Below are 7,022 nucleotides of genomic sequence, written 5' to 3' on the forward strand. Positions count from 1 at the left end.
CACATGTGAAGTGAGTAGTAAATAGAATTTCATGCAATGTGCACAAAAAGCAGTCTTCTGAACATAATTTTACTGATAGCAGAATAGACTGTTACAGGAATGTATGCGTTAGCAAGATTACCTCGTCAAAAGCCTCAAATATGTCAATGCTTGGTTGGTGAATTGTACACACAATTGTCCTCCCTGTGCTAACAATATTCTTCACGACTCGCATTACAATGGCGGCTGCTCTAGCATCAAGACCAGAAGTAGGTTCGTCCATGAAGATGATTGATGGGTTAGAAACAAGCTCCACTGCTATAGTCAGCCGTTTACGCTGCTCGAATGATATACCGGTCACACCAGGAACACCAACTATGGCATCTTTTATGTCATCTAGCTCAATCATTTGAAGTACTGTAGTCACAAATTCCTGATTGACAACATATAATTCAGTTGCAATGCAGATTTAGCTACTAATTAGTGCAAAATGTTATTACTCAATATGTGATATGAGAGACCTAATATGGTTTCTCTCTACCCGTGGATTTGATCAATATGAGAATATCTAGTGTGCAATCGATATGCTAAAATCTTTCCAGTTGGACACAAGATTTAGCCGTTTGTTGGCACCTATCCTAGGAAAACTGTCGGCAAGATTTATTAAACAATTAGCAAACAAAGTGACATTTGCATCTCAAAGTGTGATGTACAAACTACTTCCTGTTCTATCCGCCTACTGAAATGCTTCATCTGTTTGCTCCAAGTTCAAGTCCTGCTCAAATATCGAGCAATAGGGTATCCATAATGGTCAGCATATTCTATCTAGATGAAAAAATCCTACCGCTCTTGTATTTTTGTCAATGTGAGCTGGCAACCTTAACCAAGCTGAGTATGCCACTGATTCCTCAATTGTAAGCTGTGGAGAATGTATGTCGATTTGCTCACAGTAGCCAGATATTCTGGCATATACAGCTTGAACTTTAGGATATCCTCCAACCCAGCTATGTCTCCTTCGATAAAACCGCCGGTTTTCTTCCTGAAAGAACATCCATTAATGTTGTTTTCCCTGCGCCACTGACACCCATCAAAGCCGTTAGGACTCCAGGTCTGAAGGCTCCGGTAACATCTTGAAGAAGCTGTAGTCTCCTTTCTGGGAAACCTTGCTCTCTTAATTTCTGGAAGCATTTGAAATTCCATTATGCCAATCTTTTATTAATATGATATGCAAAACAAACACTTATTTTCAACAACTCAAATGCCTCACCTTGGTTGTTTCCACGAAGGACCGCACGTTTTCAAATGTTAGAGTTGTTGGTTCAAATGGTAAAACCATCTCTATACAATTTCAAAATTGCACTGGCGTCAGAAGGCAATATTGACTGATTTAAAGCATTGACCAGTACTCACAATCTGATATCGACCTTTCTTTCGCAGTTTTGCTGATTTTCAATAGATGATAATTGACTAACTCTTATGAAACTTCTAACCTCTAATTTTGGCTCAATGGTACTTTTGTTAGCCGCCTTTTCTCCTGGAGTGGGATGATCAATGTCTCTGTCTTTGTCAGCTGGGAGGCTTCTTACTGGAGACAACAGCTCGAGATCTGCTTGGAGCTGTGATTAGCCGATAAATACATGTTATTCAGTGATATAGTGTTAACCGTCTGAAGAATTCTAGCCAGCATGTTCAATTACCTTTTGAAAAACTCAGGCACAGGTAAACCCAACGTTGAAAACCATCCAAAATCCAATCAATGCCCCAACTGATATCAGTAAAAGTGGTCACTATAATCTAGACCATGCTGTTTGAGCACTTGTTGCCCCAGAGTGCCGTTAAGAGATGAAACCTGCAGAGGATCGTTAAGCCTGTTAAATACTAGACGCCACCATTGTCATGGGAAATCCATTCGTGTGAGATTGGTTTGTCCTTCAGGATGTCACCTTTTGCCACCTTGAAGCGAGAAACTCATTCACTGAAACACCTATTTCAGCATATGACAATGGAGAGACCAATCCCCACCTCAACCAACCGGGTAAAGAAGCTGCAGAGAGACGAGGCTGCTAAGTTCCTATCACTTTGCTAAAGTCCGTATAATTAGAATCAATAAAATTAAACTTACGTTTTGGGATGGCGAAGCCACCGAATAAAAACAAAACAAATAAAGAGAATAGACCGCAAATTGCTGCAACAGGCGGATTTCGAACCACAGATGCTATCAATCGGAACATTGATATCGATACTTGATGCAATAGGAAGAGCAGGAAGAATTGATTAAAGAACCTGACAGTCATGAAAAAGTGAGTGGCTAAAAAGTCATATCATCTCTCTGATATATTGAATTTCGGAATTACCTTTGAGGTTCAGGACTATAATTAACTCCATAATAGGTAATAGCTGTCAAAGAAACGCATCAAGTAAAGAAAATGGGATTTTCAGTATGGCCGCTGGAATGGTATAAGCCCATGCAGGGTAGAAGAAGTATCTCGTTGCTTGTAAAAGACACCAAGTCTAGAAACAGTCATTGCCAGTTCCGGAAGACCATTAACCTTGAGCCGGATGAGAGCATAAAATAGGGAACCCATGAAAAGATCCGCATGCACCAAGTCGACTTTCATCCTTGTGCGCAAGAAGACGGTCACTGTAATAACTGCAGCGACCACGAGCTGCAAGAGTAACCACCAAATCAATGAATTTTTGCGTGCATTTCTCATTAGCCATGTATTGTGACTGCACCTTCTGAGTCAAATGGGCAATTACCTGTGCTGATTTGAAGACATGAACAAACCAGTTGCGCTTCATGAGGAGCCATTCTCTCAAAGGCACGCTTTGAACAACTCCACTTTTTTAACGAGTAAATTTCGAAAGATAAAGCATTTCTGTGTAGCTCAGTTTTCTCGAAAGGCCTGCAAGTTCCTCGTCCACTGTCTTTCCCATTAGATGCTCTTTAAACATTCGTGCGAACATGCTAGGAGATATGAAATTATAGGTCGGTCTTTGTGATGCCAGTATCGTGCCTGGTCCTTTTCGGAAACCACCTGCCAAGAATTCCCAAAAACAGCATATGTCAGCGCTATCCTTCCACAGTTCGAACAGTTCTTTATTAAGCAGAGTGCATACTTCTTGGAGAAAGTCAGCAATGCCTTTTCTCAATGGGCACTTGAAACCACAATGTTCAAAGAAGCTGAGAACATCCGTCGAGTCCATGATACACTACATGTCCCTGTGCCATTAGAATTATGTCATCAAAGAGATCAAAAGTCTCAGGTGCTGGCTGAAGAAGCGAAACCAAAATTGTGGACTCTGTTATGTGCGCCAATTGTTGCAAGCATGTAATGATCTGAAGGTAGTGGAGCTGTCCAAGCCTGTTGATATCTCATCCATAAATAGAACTCTCGCCGGACCAATTATCATTTCCCCTGGAAAAGAGAGCATCAAAATTGTAGTGAAGCCTAAATTTAACAGTGTGACGTAGAAACTTTTCCTATAAGTTTCTCATCATTTGCTGCATGTTCACGTAAAACTAACCGGTCGTCAGCCTTCTCTTTTGACCACCAGAAATTCCTCTGTTCATCGCATCCCCAACAATTGTATCTGCGCAGATGTCGAGTCAAGAACCTGAAAAGGCATAAAAATCGCAGCAATTGTAGCAAAGTAAATTGTCCTTGGAAAAAAAAAAAAAAAACTTCGTAACTCCTTGTCCCATTGGAAACATTACCTTCAAAATGTAGTCTGTTTGAAGTGTTCTTTTCATTCCTCCTATAGAAATTGCCTGCTCACGTAGTCATAACGTCATCAGAAGCCAGTATCGGCAGTCATTACTGTAATTAAAATATTGTAATGAATCCAAATTTGTGGAAAGATTAACCTTCATGTAAGTGTCTATGCTTGGCTCTGGATTAATTCCTGCTTGCTTCTCCCTTTTGCTAACTTCTTTCAACATGTCTTCAATGAAAAGCAGACATAAAGAGCATCAGCGATGACCACCGCAACTAATAGTAACTTCAAGGTTGGAGAACAAACTGGTACCTGCCCTTCCTCCTATGCCTGACATCGTGCAGAAGTCAAGCGTCTCCCTCACGGTCATCTCAGAAATATGTGTATCATATTGGCTTATATAAGCTGAAGTCTTCTGAGGAATAAACTCATTCAGCTTGTAGCCATTGTAGGAAATTTCGCCCTTGACCTTCATCATACATCGTTGGTCAATTCCGCTGATCTTACATATGCATGATTATTTGCATCCGAATATAGTTCAAGTATAGAACCTATTCCTGTCAGCATGGAAAATCTACAACAGACAGAACACCAAAAAGGTAATACCTTGAGGGATTTCTCTGATTTGCCTGCTAATGCCTGTAATAAAGGTGGTCTTTCCGCATTCTGGTGGACCTAACAAGAGCGTCATCCTGTAACAATTTCGAGAGAAAAGAATTACGCTGGATAGTAACATCATATACGTCAACTTTTGTCTCTAAATTAGTGCATACGCTAAGCTCTAATACTAACCTCGCAGGCTTAAGGACGCCGCTAACGTTCTTGAGAATTCTTATCTTGTTCCCCTGATACTTGCAGCCAACCTTATTTGTTGGAGCCTGCTTCAGAGAGAAAAAAAAGGTTATTGGTTCCCGCGTTTTTGTCCTATGACTTTTACCAGAACGGTTTGCAATAGCTTGATAGAATAGAGAAGCCGTTGCGTGAGCTAATAAGTTGGTTACCAAATCAGCCAAGTAAAGATAACAAAAATCAAGTTAAAAAGAGTCATATTAATTAGTCGTAAAACTCCTAAGATTGTAAAGCAGGTCCAATTAGGATTGCGTTCATTAACATTTCTATTCTCGGAGATTTTTTTCAACGGTAATTCTTTTTATTTTTATTTCCTGGAACAATTTCAGAGTAAAACAACGTATTTGATAATTGTACAAATTTTTATTTCTAGAATAAGAAAAGAATAAGAATATGTTTAATACAACCGATAGGTTCTTTTGTGATGTAAATTTCTTTCAATTTTTTAATAATTTTTTATTTTTCTTCTTTTTTCCTCTCTTCTTTTTCCTCCTCTAGCTCAGATGGCGGCAGCAACCGGCTAGTGGGCAGCAAGTCTCCACTGACCAATCAAAAAGAAGAAGAAAAAACCAAAAAAAAAAAAGAAAATGACTTATTTCTAAAAATTGTTCTTGAAAATAAGAAACTATTTTATTATTTTATTATTTCTTATTTATATTTCAAATCTATTTCTTAACCATTTTTTTATTACTAGGAAAAGAAAAATTAATTAATGTTACCAAATCGATTTCTTCTTTTTTCTATTCTAGCAAGCAAAAAAACTGAAAAACTGAAATGTTGCCAAACTCTAGATTTCTCATTAGTTTCCTTAGGAATTTGTTTTCAAAAATCGGTAATTAATTTTCTACATAAAGCAACAATGCAACACGTATGATTGATTTATGATAAGTAAAAGATTTGGAATGAGATGTTTTTAATGCAAGCCCCATTGAGTCATGGATGATCTGAAACTGCTAATTTTCTAACAGGAGGATCCATTTGCATCACGTGGCCAGTTTGCTGTCCTCCTCTAATGTCCCAAAAGTAGGAGCCTATGTTAGCCAAACATAGTATCTACAACAGATAACTTGTTCTTTGACTTCAATTGTGTCGTCCTCGACAAACCTTTGGGACCTGTAAAATCTTGGAGAAGGGAGAAAAGATAGAGAAGAAAATCTCACGTAGAAAATGGCTTTGAGAGCGCTCAAAGAGTTGGGACAGATTCCCCAAGAACGGCTTTGCTGTCTGCTTCTATGCACAGATCCCGATATCTCACTTCCACGGTCGGTAATTCAAGACCCACCCTGAGAATTTAACATCATATTAGCTGTACCTTGGCATATAAAATAATCGAAGTTGTCTGCCTTTTACTAGAACTGGGAGGTTTGGACAGGAATAAAGAAATATAAAATGCCTGCCTCTGCACTCGCTCCCGGAGCTTCTGGAGGAGCCGGAGATTGTCTTCTTCGACCGCCTTCAACAGACCGTCCACGAACACCCGCCTCTCGAGTCCCCGAGCTTCGCCACGTCCACCACCTTGCGGCCGAGCACTGCCGCCCTCAGCCGCTGGTACGTCGGCAGCCTCTCAATCGCTGCCCACTGCAGCTCCAGCTCGTCATCCTCCTGCCAGCAGCCTCCTCGCCGAACGCTGACGGCGTCTGGTCCTCCGAACAAGCGACGCCCGTGAAGCTGCTCGGGGCAAGGCAGTGCAGCGATGAGGAGAAAGCGCTGGCTTCGTCCTTGCTCCATCTGGGCGAGCTCGATCCGCATGGACGAGGCTGGCTCATCGCTTGTCATGAACGGCTGCGCCATTTCAATTAGTTTAGCTCTTTTTCGAGCAAATGCAAGCAAACGCTTTTCATATATAGTGAGAGCGCATGCCGCATGAGCAAATCAAAATACAATCACTTTCTAAATTCCAGCAAGGTGCCAGTTAGTGCATTACGAAGTTTCCTGCTCTACACATGGAACAGTAAAAAAGTAATATCGGTTGTCTATCTTCGTGGGCAGATTAATTGAATTGACTTCGCATTAAAGTTGACTTGAATCATTCTAAATCAATGCAAGTCATTTTAAAATAACAAAGTGAGCATCAATATAGGCTCGCTTTCTTTGAAAAAAGTGGTGTGCCCAATTATTATTATTGGTGGTGTGCCCAATTATTATTATTGTTGTTATTATTATTATTATTATTATTATTATTATTATTATTATTATTATTATTATTATTATTATTATTATTATTATTATTATTATTATTATTATTATTATTATTATTATTATTATATTGAGGAACCCATTTTGATAGAATAATACCAAATCGAATTATTCATAATCAATGGTGAGAAAAAAGCGATTATGTTATCAAGTTTCGCCTATTTGCTTAGATATACAATAATGCAACTCTATCATGTTGTTCCTACTATTCTACCAATTCAAAAATTCACATAGCATTGTCAGTTTGCTTTTCCAACGTTGAATTTTAACATGAGCTTTTA

General features: G+C 39.3%; 1 pseudogene; it reads right to left on the minus strand.

Annotated features, from left to right (window-relative positions):
• The window catches only part of LOC120289674, a 7,459-nt pseudogene extending 1,123 nt beyond the window's left edge, over nt 1-6,336 (minus strand).
• Nucleotides 6,337-7,022: the final 686 nt, after the last annotated feature.

Source organism: Eucalyptus grandis, chromosome 11 (assembly GCF_016545825.1).
Source record: "Eucalyptus grandis isolate ANBG69807.140 chromosome 11, ASM1654582v1, whole genome shotgun sequence".
Lineage (NCBI taxonomy): Eukaryota > Viridiplantae > Streptophyta > Magnoliopsida > Myrtales > Myrtaceae > Eucalyptus > Eucalyptus grandis.